At 40.8% G+C, this 19,730-nt stretch overlaps 1 protein-coding gene across 1 annotated transcript in view; it reads left to right on the forward strand.

The window, feature by feature from the left end:
- The first annotated feature begins 1,443 nt into the window (after positions 1-1,443).
- Positions 1,444-19,730, forward strand: part of cdk18 (cyclin dependent kinase 18) — a 63,303-nt gene continuing 45,016 nt past the window's right edge. Inside the window, exon 1 of the mRNA XM_050038424.1 lies at positions 1,444-1,756. The gene's annotated coding sequence lies outside the window, so the exon portion shown is untranslated. The remainder of the gene's footprint in view (positions 1,757-19,730) is intronic.

Here is a 19,730-nt window from a genome sequence, read left to right on the forward strand (position 1 = left end):
TTGCCCAAAAATTAAACAGATGTGCAGTTGTCACATTAGAAATAAACAGAGTGATAAAATAAATAAATTAATGTGTGAATTCAGACAATTAGTAATTTTCTGCCAGCATTTAATTGAAGCAGTCTTGCTTTTTGCTGCAATACCTTTTCTAATATTCTTCAAAGGCAGAATTAGGCAGCACCCCACTGAGCTCTGATATGTTTTTATTTTCATGTCCAATAGCTGTAATCCCCTCTCCATTAAGAGCAGACACAGTGTTTTTGCTGAAAGTTTTTGTAATTCATTATAATAGTATTTTTCTTACATTTTGCTTCGCAAACAAGCTAAAGAACCATTTTGTGACCTAGCAACCAGTGTTCAGTGACTCTTGTTGTGTTTACTGACACTTTGTTTCTCTGGTTAGAAAAACAACTGAGCCAATCAAAGCTTTACAGGCTATTCAAGTCTGCAACTTGTATAAGGCTGTACAAGTTGCTGTGTGTTAACTTGTAGAAATAACATCTCATATGTCTGCATATTTTAGCAACTTTCAGTCTAATTGTCAGGTTAATACTGAATAATCAGTGTACGAATAATGCATGACATACATCCATGTAGTTCTGGTGTGGTGCTACGACAGCAGGTGAAGGTAATAGCTGGGTGTCGGTAAAATCCTACACAGTCAAACTTAAGAACTTTTGCTGTCATCCCACCCTCAAAAAAAAATAAAAAAAAAATAGAAATGGCTCAAACTGCTACCCTATCAAGCAAAACAAAAAGTGTTAATTCCCAGATCCGAACTAAAATTCCTGTTGCTGTGCTGCTGCTATGTGCATTTGATGTCCAGGATCTTTTGTACAACATAATATTTAGCCGGACATGAATTGGCTGCATGTCCTACACTGCTACTCCAACTTATCTTTATGTATTTCATGCTATCAGACTTTTGCACTTACTCACGCTAATGGAATGACCAACAGGAACACTCATATCACACAAGGTATATACAACAGATGGAGAAATGCGGTAGTGCTAATTAAGGACACACGAGCATATACACAAACTCACACATACACTAGTACCATATGTGCAAGAACGTCCTCACACTTAATGCACAAACACACATACACAGAATACACATACACACAATTATATGCACACACTTATACAGATACACATGCTGAAATGCGCACACACACTCACCTAAACATTTTATACACACTCTGTCACATGCACAAACATACACATATGCTTTCATAGTTCTCCCTGGTGTGTGACAATCCTGTCAACAGCAGAGGCTGGCTGAAGTAGAGGAGGAGGAGAGGGGAGAGGAGGAGGCTTGTGCTATGCTGAGTGGTGATTGGTCATTGCCATAGCAACGAGGGAGGGCCAGGTTAGAGACTTGTGAGGGAGGAGCTGTAGGCTGATTATAAAAGCCATCTGAGCAACACTTTCTCCTCTCCTGAGCTGTCTCCAGTGTAACCCGCTTTATTTAGTCTGTCGTGTTGTCTGGCCAGTGAGACAGCTCGCAGTCTGCGCGGAGGACAGAGGGAGGGTGGAAGGGTGAGCTGTCAGAAGGAGCAGTGGACAGGTCTGTCCATTTTCCCTGTCTTCCTGCTGAGCCGTCTGTCCATCACACTGATAGAGCTGCCTGCATTTTGTGGATTTATCTCAGTGTGAGTGACACCTGGGAAGGCAAGGGAGCCCTGAGTGGATAGGCAGGAGTCTGCTTTCCCCCTCCGTCCCTCCTGTGTGTGTGGATGACCTGTGCACCTCTGTAAGTAGCTCTGCCGCAGCCACATCCACTCACGTTTGTCATTCAGACATATTGACCGTACAGCATGGGTCAGGGGTCAGGGGAGGAAGAGACAGGTGTACATATTGCTGATTTGAGGCTGAACTTGTGCTTTTGTTCATTATTTTTCTATAAGGATTCCTCATTAGCTCACTGGACATCTCAGGGGGGCTTCCTGCGCTTCACTCGGGTCTACTAATTGGTTACTTTAACTCTCCTTGGTCTGAAACTCTGTCTTTAGTTACAACTTTAATGGCAGTCAGTGTGTGATGAAATTCCAAGGTTAGGTTGCTGTATAAATTATCAAACGGATGTAAATTGTATCACACTGTTGCCTTTTAATGGAGACAGCACATGTTGTTCCATGCAAAACTATTAGTTCTGTGACTGAAGGGAACCACAAACATATGGCCACGCTGTAGTTAAAACTTGTTGCTTGTAATAACAGTACACACTGTACAGTTCAAGAGTGCGGTACATGATGAGAATGAGGCAGTCGTCCTTTGGTGTCTTAATTTGACGTGTTTGAAATGTAACTGTTGCTCCTGTGCCATAAGAACATCTCAGGATATCTGAAACCAACACACCCACCCACCCACCCACCCACTCACTCATCCACCTCTCGTCTCTCTGATGAGCCTCATGTATTAGTACTTACATGTAAACCGACTCTGAACAGTAGTAATGTAGGAGCAGCCACTCAAATAAACAGAAGACTGTCCATATCCAATGTGCACACAACACTGTTTACCTATAAGGGCCTGTGGGTGTTTGGAATTGGGTGTCTGGTGTGTGTGTGTGTGTGTGTGTGTGTGTGTGTGTGTGTGTGTGTGTGTGTTTGTGTGTGTGTCTGCACAAGCAAAACTGGTTCCTTTTTCCACATGATTGCCATGCGTTGGTGAATCATGCAGAGTTTAGACTGGACCTTTTTTGCCGCTATCACAAAAATAACTGAATCTAACATATTACTAAGAAAATGCTCTTAGGGTTGAAAGTGCACACAAGCAAAACTGAATTAATGTATGAAGTCATTATTTTAATCATGTTTTAGGGTCTTCAAAAGTATCAATATTCCCTATTGGAGATATTATTGTAGTTTTTCTTGTTACAGCATGCCGGTTTATTTTGACTTAAGTTCTTCTATAATGCAGTTATGGCATTTGTTAGTTACATTGGCAGATTCTTAAATTGACCATTTGATAAATGACTCTTCCAAAAAGCAATTGTCCGATCATGACATAGCAAATAACTAAGCATTGTATGTCTGTCAAGCTTTAGCCTTCTTAACATGCTGGAGCAGTGTGCATAAGGCTTTACAAGAGTAATATCCAGTATCTAAGGTGTTTGTAGGGTTGTGGCAATTTTTCTCACCTTTCCGTGATCTAAACACACAAGCAAAATTATAAGGAATGGATTGAACAGCGTGTTTTATCTGCCCTGGCACAAACAGTTAAGGTAAGCATACCTTGCTAACAAGCTTACTGCCTACAGTAGTAACCTACGATTGTGTCCAAAGCGATGGCGTACCATATCACTGGCTAACTACTATTTTGTGGGACTACAGGTTACATCAAAAAAGATTCCATAGACTGGACATATAATGGACGTAGCTACCATGATGTCACCTATTGGTTTGTGGACTCCTGTTTAGAAGCCTTGATTTCGGCATTTCAGCCATCGCCATCTTGGTTCTTTGGAGCTAGATGTGACCATATTTGGACAAGTGGGTGGAGCTGTGGAGGAGGGAGGGGTAGATCTGAATTTAAGGCGGACAGCCTGTCACTCAAGTGGCCCCACCCCTAAATATGCATAACTTTAAGCAATGATAAAATGTAATTGGGTGAATTGTATAAAAAGTCCCCCTCGTACAGTTGTCATGATGGTTGAAATTAGCTATAGAGATGAAAACCGTTTTTTGCACCAGGCTGTAAACATGTTTATTTCTGCAGTAAAGTTTGGCATTTTAACATGAGGATCTATAGGGATTGACTCGCTCCTGAAGCCAGCCTCAACTGGCCGTTCAAGGAACTGCAGTATTTGGTACTTCCATGTTGGCTTCACTTTTCAGCCCTGGAGGTTACCACCTGAAAAATTCAAGACCAACATATCAGTGCTAAAATTCTTGTTGCTGACCAAAAATTCAAGACCAACATTTTTCCTGTGTGGTAGCCAGTATGGCTGCAACAGAGTTTAGGCTAACATAAGTAGCTCTGTTCTGCTCTTTGTTGGATTTGGCAAAGTTTTGCTCTAACTTCAACCTTCGCCAAACTCATCATCTGAGATAGAATCAATTTTTCCAAAGTCATTGGTTTGTTCTGAAAAACAACATGCTGTTTTTGTTTACTTCGCCTAAAATCAAGAACCCACTATTTCAAAATTTCAAAATTGAATGCATAGTTTGTGTAGTAACAGTGAGTGGAACACGACTTAGGGGCTGAAGGCTGAAAAGAGGGAATGTGGTGAAGCAAAATTTGTTGGTAAATTGAACAAAACAAACAAAAATTTGTAGTTTCCAAAATAAAGGAGTGACTGTGATTGGGTTTCTTTCAAATGTTGTGTTTCCTAACTGGTGCTGCAAGTTGAGCAAGTTGCAGATCAGTGAATTTGGCCTCATCTACATGCCTTAGGATTAATACAAAATGAATGTAACATGCCAAACATAGCCATAATGTTAATACACATTTTCCCTGTCCTTTTTAGTATTCTGTCAGTCTTTGCCTGCCCTCTGTATTTATTGTTTTTTCAAATTGGTCATAACCATAATTCCAGTTATCCTTATGACACCAGCAGTGCCTACATGTACCTGCCTCACATGATAATAATACAGTTATGTTCCTGAACAGTCAGCCTTTTGCCTCTGAGAAAAGTTGATACTGTAATTTAAGTCCAAAGTAGCAATTTTTTGTCTTAACATGCTGCAGCTGAAGCACAATGGTGATGTTTACATAAGCAGCTTATTATTAAGTCCCTGATTCATTGCACAGCCCTGGGCCCACTCAGCCATGATAATGTGAAGATAGACCCTACCATATTTAACAATAGCCCTAGCACCAGCACTAAACCCCACTCACACATGAACAAACACATGCAAACATTTGGTCAAACACAGCAAATGGAGGGCAGTTCTTGTTTCACACAACAACAAGTCTACTGGCTACTGTGATGAAACACAGTGAAAGGTTAAATGTTTCAGAAGGCAAGCACCTTTCGTAAAAGTAAATCTAACACCGGAGACTCCATGGTTCCAGTGTGTCTAAATGATACTGGCATGGCTGTATTCTAGTAGCGGAGCCTGTTTCCCAAACAACTCAAAGATCACTAACATGAGATATCTCGGCTCACTCACCACTTTAGTGTTTTTCTGTGAAGAGTGAACCGAGTGGGTAGCGTGCTATTTGCAGGTCACTGACACTACAGAGTGTCTAGGTGAAGCAGTGTTTCTCTTATTGTTGCCATTTTGAGATGCCAGCATGTTGTATTTCCGGCAGCACTAAGGAACAGTGCGCTCTTGTTACTTTCAACTCTCTACTGTTTATTTGCAAAACAAAAAAAGCACGCTAGCTATATCATTACATTATTGTTCTGTTTTCATTGGACAATACTTAACAGGTAATTTACAGTTGAATAAACTCAGTGAAGTTCAGTAAACATTGATAAAGTGGTATGTGCACACAACTCAGCCAAAACACACTGGCACACACTCCTCAGTCTTACAGGATGCCCTGAAGACTTTTCAAGTAAATATACAAAGTTATATTTACATTCAGTTTACACTCTGAGTGTGAATGCTGATCTTTCCTCATAAAATATTTGCAAAGCCAATCTTGAATGCTGCATGGTTTATTAGTTTGCAGCTTTCTTCCCTGTCCTTGTCAGCTCATTGCTGCACTTCTTTGCACGTTAGTACAGCCAACTGTTGATCAGTGGGATGCATAAGACCTGTGGCAGTCTGAATGTTTCTGCATGTGTATCCCGGTGCACATACCTGGTAGAAACAAAACAGGGAACCACAAATGAAAATACTATCCATAGCGCCACTGGTGGCCGAAACTCAAAACTATCTAAAGGATACCTTTAAATAGGGGTGCTTTACAGTGAATGTCAAAGCTACTGCAGAAGATCAGTGTGTAGATATCTGTTAATACAAGTGAACATAAAGAAGGTCGCAAAATCTGAGCAGAACATTGCTGCGTCCAAAATCGCAGTCTAGGTACTTCATAGTCAATATATATATATCAGCATACTTTTGTGCACATAAACAGTAGCATGTCTTTTCTGATGCACTGAGCTATATACCAAGCCACTTGCTGAGAGCCTCCCTGCCGTTTGGAAGATATAACCATGGTAATCATTGCCAACTACAACTCCACCAGCATCTGCAAGCATGATGGACCTCTTGAGTTTTCTTTTTTATGCCAACAGCTGATGTTTAGCAGGTTTAATGCTTATGTGTGTACCCAATTTCATGGCTTGAAATTTCAATGATTGATTGAAATTTTTTTATTTTATTTTTTTTTTAAATTTTGATTGAAGTTCAATGATTATGTCCTATGTCATCCATCTGTAATCATAACCCTACCACAATATTTCAGATACAGTAGTGATTACTAAATTGCACATCAGGCAGATGACTCATGACCAAAGTTATTCATTTCTGGAGAAGTATTAATTACTTATCAACATTATAGAGCTGCTTGAGTTGCTATCCATTGTTGTAAATGTTGTAGTCACCTATACAGTCGTGCATTGTGGGATATTTATGCCAGCATGGTGTCTAGTGTTTGCATACAGTAATATTTCACTGGAAATAGTATCCAATTCACATACTATTGGCTTCATACTAAGGTTTCAGACATACAAAAAACATTACCATACTGTTTTAGCCTATTAAATAGCATGTTAGTATTGAATTTTGGATGCAGCCCATGTTTCTCGCTAGCTTCTTATGTGATTGCCAAAATCCAACACATCAGATGCTATATAGCCTTAAAGGTTTGAACTGATATGCTTAAAGCATGATGCTTGTGTTGGCATTTCTATAATTTTTCTGAGAAAGGATCATAGAAATAAGTAACAAAGTTCACTTTTCTCAAGGTCAGCTTACCACCTATTACAGCTTTCAGCCCCATCTCACAGTGTTTATTCAGTGAATGGAGAATTTCAGTGGTCACGTCATAGCAATGGAACATCACAAGGACTCACCATTGGTACATGTAATACATTGTTTGTCATGGTCAAGTTTCAGCTAAAGCACCAGAACATGATTGGATACTGTCTCTGTATGCAGAAGTCACATACTCCATCCTGTGCCAATGCTGCTGCCAGGGTCACATTGAATTACTAAAAAAAGATCTAAAGGGCCTAAAGTGTTGCTGGGCATGCTCTCCTCACTCACGCCCATTCCGCTTCAAAAGCTCTTCACAGGTGGGAGGGCAGTGTACTCACAGCAGAGCCATCCAGCTAATTTAAAAACGTCCACCCTCTCTGTGGTTACTTTATATTGTAAAGTGATGTTGTTTTTAGGGAGCACAGGATGGACACAAATGTTGTGACAGGCACTGTCTCTGGAGGAGAGAAGCTGTTTGCTGATTGGTTGAGCATCCTGAAATCAAAGATTCAATTCTCTGAGCAGGAGGGTAGCCAGTGTGTTCTTTTAATCGTTAGGCTGAGGGCTGTGTTTAGGCGCTTTACATAATTACAGCCCTCTTCCTCCCAAGTTGCTAGTCTAGCACTGCAGCTGTGATGACTTATTAGAGGTTGGCTCACACACTGACACAGGCAGAAGCCACCTTGGGAAATGTATAATGTGTTGTGTGCAAGTGGTGTAAGGTAAGCTGTGAGTCACAGAGCTGCTCCTGTCAGAGGCAGGACCGCAAGCCAAAACCTGAAGGAAAAGTCCAAACAACTAACACATCAGAATAATCACACACACATAATGTGACGTAAAGCGATCTGACAGATGCAAAGGTCTAAAACTCTGACGCACATTTCTGACATTAAACTGAAAGAGATTTTTATCTGCTATTAAGTCATGTGTAACTAATTCCATGGTCAAGGTTTGTGTTGTCTGCTTACTTAAATAATTAATGTGTAATTCTGAGGGTTTATTTAATATATGTTTAAGTAAATAACCATGTAACAAAGACCTAATGATCAGTAATGGGACTGGCGAATGAAGACAAAGGATGTCAGCAGCCAGACAGGTCAGTAATAGGACTTCACTGGTAAAAGTCTATCGTCATCTCTAAGACACAAATAAATGAAACATCTCCCAACCACTCAGGTGTTAGCTTCATATAGTAAATCTTGTGCAGGTGTACTGTTTGTGTTTGCAACACATAAAGGTTGTGAAGATCTCCATAAATACACAACCACAGACATCACAGAGATCGTGCCACCCACTTTGTAAAGAAATGTGGGGTAGGCTTTTTAATTTATGTTTCTGAGTGAGTACCTGCATTCAATTTCAGTATACGGGTACTCTCAAACAAACAAACAAACAAACAAACAAACAAACAAAACAATGCGACGTATGAATAGGAACGTAAATTGGCCAACAATGGAAAACAAGTGCAATTTGAAATTTATTCATTGAACAACCAGCCTATTGATCCATAAATTCAAATTTAACATAAGAAAAATCAGCCAACTTTCTGTTGCTGCCGTCACATAGGCTAGACACAGTGCTGAAGGACTGTCTCTTAGATGCCGATCAGTTTAACATCTGTCTGGTTAGCACATGCTAACACAGCAACACCAGCTAACATCTGACACAAAGATGCTTAACAGTTCCAACAAACTCAAACTAGTTATTGACCGTTAGGTAACGTTAGCTGTGTGATGCTAACAGTCAGCTACGTCACTGTGTGTGTGCGCAGGCAGTCTCTCACCAACTGTCCCGGCTCGGAGCTCACACTCCTGCAGCACAGTCTCATGATAAACAGAGATAGGAAGAGAGACAGCAGGGTGAGGACAACTGCGCTCAGCTCTACAATAAAACAAAATTTTACGCATTTTTAATAGTAAAAAAGATTTGTTTTGTTTTGTTCACATGTGGGAGGATGGTCTACAATTACATTATATTTACAGCCTGCAAAATAACCACAAGCCCTGCTGCTATTTTAGGATGCTGAAATGCTCGCTGATGGTAATGTTTCCAGCAGGAGAAATCAGTCCTAGACATCTAATGCTAACAATAACTGGTAACGCTTCCTCCAAAGCCCAGACTCCAACAAGTTGATGGCAATATCCGAGGCCCTGAGCTTGTTTATTACCAAGGACAAGTAACCATGTAACATTGAAAATATGACATTTATGGAAGTTAATATTTCAAGTTGCAACATTTTAGTGGAAAAATGAATCCGCCTTAGTATAGAAAGTTAATCATCACTGAATGTTGGTGCGACAGCAGTTATCTGGGGGCGTTTCTGATGTTGTACTTACTGTACCCGAATGTGGACCATGTGTCTAGATATTTATCAATTTGCCTGAAAGGGGAAGAGACGTGAATAAATGGAACACACATGAATGCCTCTAAAGCACTAATGTGGCTGCCTTGATATATATCAGGAAAGAGGTGAGTTAGCAGGAAGTGATATTATCAAGAGTTGTACATGGCTGGTCTGACTGCTAAGCCCTTAGTTAAGTCCACAAAAACAGATGCTTCTAATATTCAGTGTTTCCGACGAAGAAAGTTAAAACTGTTCTAGAATAAGTTCAGAAAGCTCTGGCTGAACTTAATATTTCTTTCTGTCAGCAGGAAGTTCCCCAATCTAATTTTACAGTTTGGCCTTTTGGCCTCGCTCAAGCAATTTCATGCTTTCAGTCACAATGGCCGTCCATTAGACTGAGCCTGTCTGGGGATGATAACCGTCTGTGTTGCTGCTATCTCCTCCAAAATAAATAAATAAATCCTCCACAATCTCTTTCTTTTTTTGTCTGCTCACTCCCTCTCTTTGATTCCCTTTCTTCTCTTCTCCTTCATCCCTGAACCTTTTCCCTCTTCCACCCCTGCTCTTCTCATCCCAGTGAGAACAATTAGCTTTTTTTGTGTCTAGTTTTATTTGGCAGCTAAATCATCAGCAGAGACATTTTTAAACTGAGACATGCCTCACATGGTGTGGTAACATATCCAAGCATTAGCATCCTGTCTCGCCCCTGAGTGAGTAAACCAAAGCGTCAGCAAACAGTCAAACACACTGCATTTTCTTCATTTGTAAAATGGATTAGACAACTTATCCTGTTAATGTGTCTGCCTGAACATGTACTAGTCAGCCCAGTTTCAAGCTTCACCATGGAGCTTAGAGCTCTGCAGGTGCTCTATTTTCAGAACATGTTTAAGACTGCTTCAGCTGTCACCAGAAAACTAACATCTTAGATTTCTCTGCTTTTTTTATGCCTTTATATGTTTAGGCCCTATATAGTACAAACATGGAAGTACACACATCACATACCCACATAAAACTCCCACTTTATGGACATACTTGCAAGATGTGTGTGGATGCAGCAGATACCCAGGCAAAAACATGTGTGGCAACACCAACGAAATGTTAGCAACCTGTCAGGCAAGATTCTCTTATTCTTCATGTTTCCTGATAAGTACCAATGTGTGTGTGGTATTTTTTCACTGCACTTATCATACATGTCAGTCCCTCTGATTTTTCAGCCTTTTGCTGCTCATGCTATTACACAGTTGTACTTCTGTCCTACCCATCTCTACTTATACTTCTCCAAACAGACATATTGCAGGGTCACAGATACTATCTAGACTTTGTCCTTGTAATTGTACAGGAGCTTTGTGTTGAGTTTTAGACCTTTGGTTAGAGTGCCAGTCTACATGTGCTTTGTGGACATGCAGGTTTATGACCACCAAGTCCTGCATCGGGTTTGGTATCCGGTGTGTGACCTGCTACACAGTTGATTTGCGGGTGGTATTTTGTTTGTTTTATTTCTGGGTTCAGGTCTCTGGGTTAAATAAAGTACATGTGGGTTGGAATGCAGGTTTTGGATAATAAATATATTCAAATAAAATGAATGTAATAGTAATTTAAATGACTGCTGCATAGTTTTAATCCTGTGACTGCTGACTTTAGGTGAGAGCAAATAATATTAGCATATATTGTATTTCATGAATTACCTTGACTTTGAAATGTATTATGGTAGTTCCACATGTATGAAATGTCCCAATGAAATGATCACTTTAATTGTGCTGCATAGCTAAATTTGGTCAGATTGTGGATCTTTTCGGTCGCAGAACTAATTGGTCGTGTGAGGGGGCTTGTAATGGCGGTGCGGGGGTTGTCACTACAAGCCATTTTTATATAACCAGATTGTGATATGCGTCCATTTTCAGTGGGTGTTGGGTCTCTCCAGGGTTCTGTCAAGTTACTGATTCTGTTTCCAGTTTGCATTAATAAAACCTCCAAGGTTTGGAGAGTGTGGTACCCACAGGCAGTGGTGGTTGGGGATGTTGGGCATGGTGGTTGGAAGAAAAAAGTCTAAACAGGAAATAGCTAAGGAGAAGGATCTCTGGGATACCTCCTGTGGTCCTGCGCAGATAGTCAACAGCATTGGTACCTGGCAAAATAAAAGCAGGTTAGTCCAGAAAATGTTGAACCTGGCTCAACTTTTGCTGGAATGTGAGGAGACATCATCCAGTGCAACTGCACATTCCTGGTAGATTACTTTGTAACATGAAAGCCATATTTCTACTGTTTACCTCAAGCAGAAGAAGAGTCATATCCTTCCAGAGCACTGACATTCTCCATCTTAATATCATAAAATATGCAATGGTTTGGTGTCTGATAAGATGTATTACTGAAACTGGTTTTCATTATCTCACCAGTACTTAAAGCAGCTACCAGTTCCAACTAATACAGTCCCTTGCATTTTTAATGCCAAGCTGTGTCTGGTCCAGTCCAGTTGCCAAAAGAAAATTCTAGCATTGCATGTTTTATCAAACCATGAATATGTTACATTTTTGCTTTTAATACAACATATGTATCATATTAACATTTCTAAGGTGATGTAGTAATTGAGCTGACTGTCATAGGGAGGTAAAAACATGTTATGTATCTGTATCCGTGGTTTGCATAAAGAGACAATGCCAACATTTATTCTGGGGTTCTGGGTTTAATCCAGACCCTTAGAAGTAGTAGTAAACAGATGCATGAATGGATAATTGGAATTCATTCTTATGTATCAAGCACATGGGACAATTTCTTACTAAAGATGTGTATAAATGTCTGTGGATCTTCCAACAAAAGAACCACCACGTCATGTATGGCCTGTTGCACAAACCATGGTGGCCTGTGATACAACAGGCCAGTCTGATGTTGACCCCAGCACTGTTGTTATTCACTCAGAGCCACTGGACACACTAGTCCTACTGTTTCCATGGGGGCAGGGGGTGACATGCAGACAGACACAGAGCGGAAGACAGAGGGTTTTATTGTTACTGTCAACACTCAATTTTTCTGCTAGTGACAGCTCCATTACAAGCACCTCTCTGAAACTATTCTGAGCAAAATTCTGAGGAGAAATGAGTCGGACGAGGAGCCAAGTACAATAAGAGATAAACAAGTGAAGAAAAATGCCAGGCAGAGAAAAGCCGAGTGTGATGTATGGCCATATAACAGAGCAAATAACGTAGTGATTGTTGTCTAGTGGGGCCTGACTCCAAAAAAAGATGGGACGGAAGGAAACAAAAGGTCATCTTACAGCTACAGCAGGACACAAAGAGAGAAAGAGGAGAACGTGACATCATCTTTCTGACTGCATGCTCTGTGTGACAAAGATGTCAAGTATGCTGGATTTTTCATAATTGATTAGAGGGACATGGACACAAGCTTAAAGTTTGTTACTGTCTGTCAAGGCTTAACATTTTCCTCCACAACACTGCACAGAGAGAGATGTCTGGCAGAGGTGACTATCACTGTGGGACAACAGGGGGAAAATCCTTTGGGTTTCTTTTATCTCTTACATCATCACACTTGTTGCAGACAGGGCTGAAGCCAAGTCTCTGTAACATGCATTTTAAGAGTAGTGGTGAGGGTGAAACTGGCGCTCACTGCAGCTTGTTAGGAAGTAAAGGCAAGGAGCCCAAATCTGGCTTTAGTCTATCTCAACGTCCTATTACGTCAGACAAGGTTGTTTCAGGCAACAATGGCTCTTTTGAAAGCAGAGTCTCTCTTCAAGCTTTGTTTGGAGTTCATGAGAATATAATCTGTTGATCTGAGCAGGCTACACAAAGCTCTGTGTATTATGGACTACACCCAGATATGATCATCCACAGACTCAGCTAATACTGAGGCTTTATGGGTCTTAAGTTTCGATGACCTCTCCTGCACCAAAATCCTGTCTAATGAAGAAAATGATTGCTTCCAGACGATGATGTGTGATGTGAAAGGTGTTGCTTGTAGTGACAAACTCACATGTAATTATCACCCCACCCTGCAGTTTCCCCCAGCTCTACAGACCCTTTTAGCATCCCTTGCTAAAAGGGTCTGTAGAGCTGGGGGAGTTGCTGCTGCCATCAACCAGCAGGCGTAGGCAGCTGTTCTCAGAGAAAAAGCTCAGATTAACCTGCTCTACACTACCTGCCCAGCACCAAACAGCAAAAAGGCACATTTAGAAACTAGCTGTTGAACACAGTGGAGCATTTAGCAGCTAACAGACAGATATTTTTCTCAGGAGTTGGTATTGACCAAAACAGAGCTAAAAGAAAACTGAACACTGAGTCACAGTGAAACAGGAGTTAAAGCATCTTTAGCATCTGTACTGTGACATATTTCCCAGTGAAATGGAATATTTGAGCAATGTACAGTTACAAGAGGGATTTAAATCAAACCCTTCACATTTGATTGGACTGCTTAAATGTGGGCAAGCTTGGAGTATGCTGTGTCTCAAATCGCATACTTCCGTTAGTATACTTCTGTGTAGTATACTATGTGCACTATGTACTTATTGGCGTAGTGTGCGAATTTCGACAGGGTAGTGTTGTCTCAAACCAAACATGGCTGTTGTGCACTCACCGAAAATGACGACCGCAAATTAGCTAGTTAGCAGACTAGCATTAGCATTCACGTTATCGTTCTCGGTACCATATCATTACAGACTGCTTAATTAACCCAATAAACATACTGCTGGATTATACCCGACAACAGTATAGTGGTGCTTAGTGCAAAAACACATGTATTTGTACAATGCAGCGATGTTCGTGGTCGCACAGTCCTCGGCCCCCATTTCCAGTTTGAAAAGTGGTCCTTCCCCTTCCGCTATGTAGCCAAGATGGCGACCATTGAGGGTAAGAAGTGTCCATAGTTCCACACTCAACTTCTTGACCGTTTTGAGTGCACCATCCGGGTACTCATAGTGCACTGCATTTGTCCATACTTCTCAGTGTGAACGCACTTATGCACTCAAAATATTAAGTGTAAGTACAGAAGTGCGCGATTTGAGACACAGCAATAGACTGTAAAAACAATGGACGTAGCTACCGTGACGGCAACCATTGGTTTGTGGACTGGTGTTTTGAGGCCTTGAGTTTAGCATTTCGGCCATCGCCATCTCGGCTTTTTAGAGCCAGACGTGATCATATCTGGGTGGGAGGCTGGAGCTGTGGAGGAGCGAGGGGTGGATCTGACTGAGAAGTCGAGGACACTATCAGCAGACAGTCTGTCTGCTTCATTGTTTTGGAAATGAAAAGGAAGGTTTTGCCCACTGATATCCAAACACACATCTCTTCCTACCTCTCACCATAGTGCTCTGTTAGCCATTACAACCCACAACTGGTGAAGTATGGCTTCATAAGACCGGTGTGGCTAGCTAGCTGATCAAGTCTCATTTGATTCCCTGAGTGCAGAATGAGTGATCAAGCATTTCAAACTGTTAACCTTACAGAAAGAGGTAAGACGTGGATTTTGATGTACAGATTTATTTGACATATAACAGCAGATAAATGATCAATACAAAGGGTCACTTGGTCTTTAAATTCATCAGGTGTCCAGACATGTCTCAGTATGAATACTAATGTTGCACCAAGTCTGTTGGATGTTAAAATAGGACATTGTTTCCTAACAGGTTAGCCATAAAAGTTTAGAAGACAGGCTTATTCACTTTCTTGCAAAGAGCAAGATGAGAAAATCAATATAACTCTGGTGTCTGTGCATTAAGTGTGAAGCTAGCATTTGCTTAACTGGAAGCAGGGGAAACAGCCGGCCTGGCTCTGACCAATGGTAACAGCACCTTGAAATTTCACTTACAAACACACTTTATAGAGCCAGTAAGTATTTGCTCCTGCCTCTCTTTTTTAAATCCATTTATTCACCAATTAGTGCGTGCACATACTGACAGTATGGACGTACCAGCTGTGAATAACTGTAGGGCATGTTCTATTTGGGTATGAATGCATTTCAGGCAAACTTTGCTGGATGGGTCTGGTTTAGTATTAGAAATTCTTCCTATTCATTATTCCATTCATTATATTCACATATTCCCACTCCCACATACACATATGTTTCCCCAAGTACATGCTTACGTTTATGTTTGCACCTAGGTTGATTAGCGCCTTCCTCTCAGCTTAATACTAAGTTAATCTTGCCAGCACATTTCCCAAAATAGTTTCCCCACAACCTTTATATCTGAAAACAGAGAAAAGGGCAATGAAACTTTTGTCATACTGTCAATGAGGTAGAAACTTAGATAGTAGTTTTATGGAACAGGTTTCACTAATGTAAACAGATTTTAAACTGTATTTTTGATTTTAATGTACTAAATAGTTTCGTTTAGACAGAATTGTTAAAAGATCTGGGGCAAATGCAAATTCAGCCTTGTACTTCACAATTCAAACAGCTGTGAGACTATTCAGTCACTCACAGAAACAGGTGGACGGCAGCTCTAGATTCACAGTTCACCTGCTGATGTAATGTGTAAATACTGTATGAATTCAGGCCATGTCAATATAAGGTCCCATTATGCAATGGATTTCTGCAAACACTAAACTGGTGCAAAGACTTGTTTCCATCGTATGTGCGTGTTGTTATTGGAACGTGGCTGGATAATGGCAGCGAAAATTGGATTAGTTGCCTTACAGACCAGACACACCAGCTGTTTAACAGTGATTCTCTCTTACACTCTGGTTTCTGTGAAGAGCACTGTCACCACCATTCATCTCCTTTAGGGAGAATGTGTCTGTGTGCCTGTATGTGTGTGTGTGTTTGCATGTGTGTATGCGCACAGTTGTACAAGCACAGCTGTATTTTCAGTCTACATGAACTACTGGAGCACACAGTAATGTAACCTCAGGCCCAAGGTCAGTTTTAGCCCATATGACCCATTGCACACATACACAGATGACACACACAGATGTGTGCATGTGCTTTTCTGTATCTCTCTCTGCTACACACACACACACACACACACACACACACACACACTGTCTAACAGCATGGAAAAGCGGCAAGGTATGAGAAAAATGAAAGAACAAAGCAATGTCAGGGGGATTTTCTCACATTATTTGTGTTGAATTAATTTCTGAGTGATGTAACTGAAACACCGTCTGTCTTCTCAGTTCATTTTTCATCTCCTGAAGGCCAATTTGCTCATAAAACAGCAGTAAGATTATCACATGTAACTTTTGGATATATTGCCTCCTTCCGTCATGTTTCTGTGTAGGTACAGTATAGCCTACCCATCCATCTCTATTGTGAAAATGTTAGTTTATAGTTTGAGTTACTGTGATGCTAGGTCCCACTGAAATGTCATTTAAATCACCAATATAAGTGCCTTAAGGTTTTTACTACTATGCCCCTTCTACCACTGCACAAAAGAAAAACATTAACAACCGCTAACATCTGGCTTTTGTATTTAATGGGAAAGATTACAATCAGCATTCGCTCCTGGGTTTAATGACTCTGCCGTAGTCACAGTATTTATCAGCTCCAGCTCTGAATACAACACCCGGGTGGACACGCTAATTTTAGCCTCTTTAGCAGTGAGGTGCAATGACACACCGCCATAAAATATTGTCAATCTCTGCCAAACAGTGCTCGAAACTCTATCCAAATTTAGTCGCCACCGAGTTTGAAATAGTGTGTAAATAAGTAAGCGATATAAAAAAAGAGTAACCATAGCATTTTCACTGGTCTCAATGCTGCTTTACTGTTTACTAACCTGTTTTCTAGCCCGTCCGTGTATCCGTGATGTCTAACATGACACATCAGTAAAAAAAAAACAAAAAAACAAAAAAAACAGAAGGCATATCCCTCGACTACAGCCCTGTCCGTGGTTCTAGTCTACTGGCAATGAGAAATGAGTCTATCAGCTATTTTAAGCTGGTGTCTCTGCGTTTAAACAACCCACATACACATGCAAATTTTGATGGAAAAGGGCTATTAATGAGACTTTGAAAATGGACAGTGTAACCGGTATTGCTCTAATATGTTGCCACATTTGCTTTGCAGCGGCTCCCATTTCTGTCTGCCATAGAGCTGCAACGATTAGTCGACTAATCGATGACTAATCGTAATCATTTTTCATAGAAAAGTACTATAAAAGTACCCCAGAATACTCTTACTGCAGCTTTCAAATATTGGCAGCTTTACACACTCTCCCATGATGGTGAACTAAAACCCTTTGGCGCGAGTACGAAACAAGACATTAGATGACGTAATTTTGGGATTTGGGAGCGACAGACCACCCTTTTTTAAAATTTTAACACATTTTTCAATAAAATGATTAGTCGACTAATCTAAGAAATAATCAACAGATTAGTCGACAATGAAAATAACGGTTAGTTGCAGCCCTAATCTGCCACCTTGGCCGCCTTGTACTTGTTACTTTCAGTAACAGGACACTAATGGCAGAGTAGACAAACTGCTTCCTGTTTACATCTGCACAGGCATGCAGTGTAGCCTATGTGAATGGTCGTGTGATATGTGTTTTCAGGCATGTTAGAATGGAAAGAGATTATTTCTAAAAACACTCCTAAGTACATGGGAGTCATTATCATTTTAAAACACAGGTTCAGAATGAAAGCATATTAGTGTGGATGTGGCCTTAGTTGCTCTCTGCATCTCTGTCGTTGCCCCCTCCCTCCTGACCCTTCGAGAGATCACAGCTTGTGTTGGTAGCCTGTCGGACTGTCAAGAACAGGAAGCAGCCGTGCCAGGTTTCACTGGAGAAACACAGCGGTCAGATGAAGCTGTGGTCTCACTGTTAGCGGGCTAATGGTCTGCTCTGACGCTGTGCCAGAGCTTCCTTTTCTTTAATGGGCTCTCTGGGTCATTCATTCAGTTTCAACTAACTGGACGGTGGAAAAAAAGTGAAAGAGAAAGCCTGTGGTTTTACATGTGAGCATGTGAACGTGTGAACTCATTACCCAGTGTGAGTCACAGTTGTGTATCCCCGTGCCCGTGCTGTATGCCTTATATGCAGATAGATTGTTGAGTGTGTCATATTTTCTGATGACTGTGCCCACTGACCTGCATAAAACAGTGAAGCCCATCTACACAAGCCCCGCATCTCTTCCATCAGCTGGCCCCATTCTAAATGAGTACACATGAGGGGAGTTGTGTATATTCATTTAGCCGGAGCTGCATGGGTCACTGGACTGATGACATATGGCTTTTTGCTGAATCAAACATACTCCTCCTCCACCCCTCAGAGGCAACCACCACTGAACTGCTCCAGTGGGTTTGGTCACTGGCCAAAAGGACAATGTTTTGTTTGCATAGGGCAGCTCATGTTTTTAAGCATTCCTCCCACTGCAACAGCTCTAAGTTGTGTTTACATGTACTTATGTAACTGTTGGATTTCAGCAATAATATGACTTCTTTTACATCAGAAATGAGAAACCTGGTGTGTGTTTGACAAAGACTCAGACAGGAAAATAATGCTGTGACATAATGATTAAGTTAAATAATGAATGTGACTAAAACTCAAACTAATCAATCATAGTAAGTCCAAATGAGTCAGTTTCAGTGGCTGAACAGTTAAAGTCACATCAGCAAACATTTGTAACGCTTGGCAACGCTTAGTAGCTTATAATATCCTATGAAAATGCACACAAAACAGTTTGTATCCTACGAATTTGCACCTCACGAACTGCGTTACATCCCTAGCATAAATTTACATAACCTTAAGTCATGGAGGTTGGTTTAGGAAAAGAAAACTGTTGAGAATGTACCTTAAAAAGACTTAAAGTTCACATAGTTTCGAACATGCGTATCCTGCAAGGCTGTAGCCATGGAGTCAACATTGGGAGGGACCAAATCTGCTTCCATGTTTACTTCCATCAGCGCAGTAGTCACGTGATCACAGCCTTCAAAAGAACGTAGGTTATGCAGGAATTACTGGTACATGATTAGAAAGGGTTTGTACACATTTAGGTGCATTACTTTTCATAGGAAAACATATGAACACTTAATGAGAACAACCATGTTTGTTCCATTGACTAATACGAAGCTAAGTTAACCGCCTGGAAAGAACAGAAAGCCAGAGAGTCAAAAATGAAGGAAAACTAGCAAGTGTTGCACCATCCACTTTTATTTAATCTCCTCTGCTGGCGTATAAACTCCTAAAAAGGGGGTTTTAGACGTGTACAAGACAGGAATTGATGGTACAAATACATCTCTTGAATCGTCTGTGGGAACTTACTGTATTGTACGGTTAGCGACTGAGCTGCTTTTTGTTTTTGAGAACTTTATGTTTCCCTTTTACTAACTCTTTATTTAATTAAATGTACAGGTCAGAGTACAAAATATTGGGGAGTAAATGGTGCAGTACAAAGTAACTGGAAAGAAATTGGAATTCCTACCGTGACAGACTAGCGTTAGCATGTGGCTTTCAAGTGTGTTAGTCGTTAGCTCTCCAGCTACATTAGTTCACCAATTCGCACTGGGTGTAGTCCCTTTATACTTAGGTCACTGCAATGCATGTACACACCTTACATATCCCC

Source organism: Epinephelus moara, chromosome 24 (genome assembly GCF_006386435.1).
Source record: "Epinephelus moara isolate mb chromosome 24, YSFRI_EMoa_1.0, whole genome shotgun sequence".
NCBI lineage: Eukaryota > Metazoa > Chordata > Actinopteri > Perciformes > Serranidae > Epinephelus > Epinephelus moara.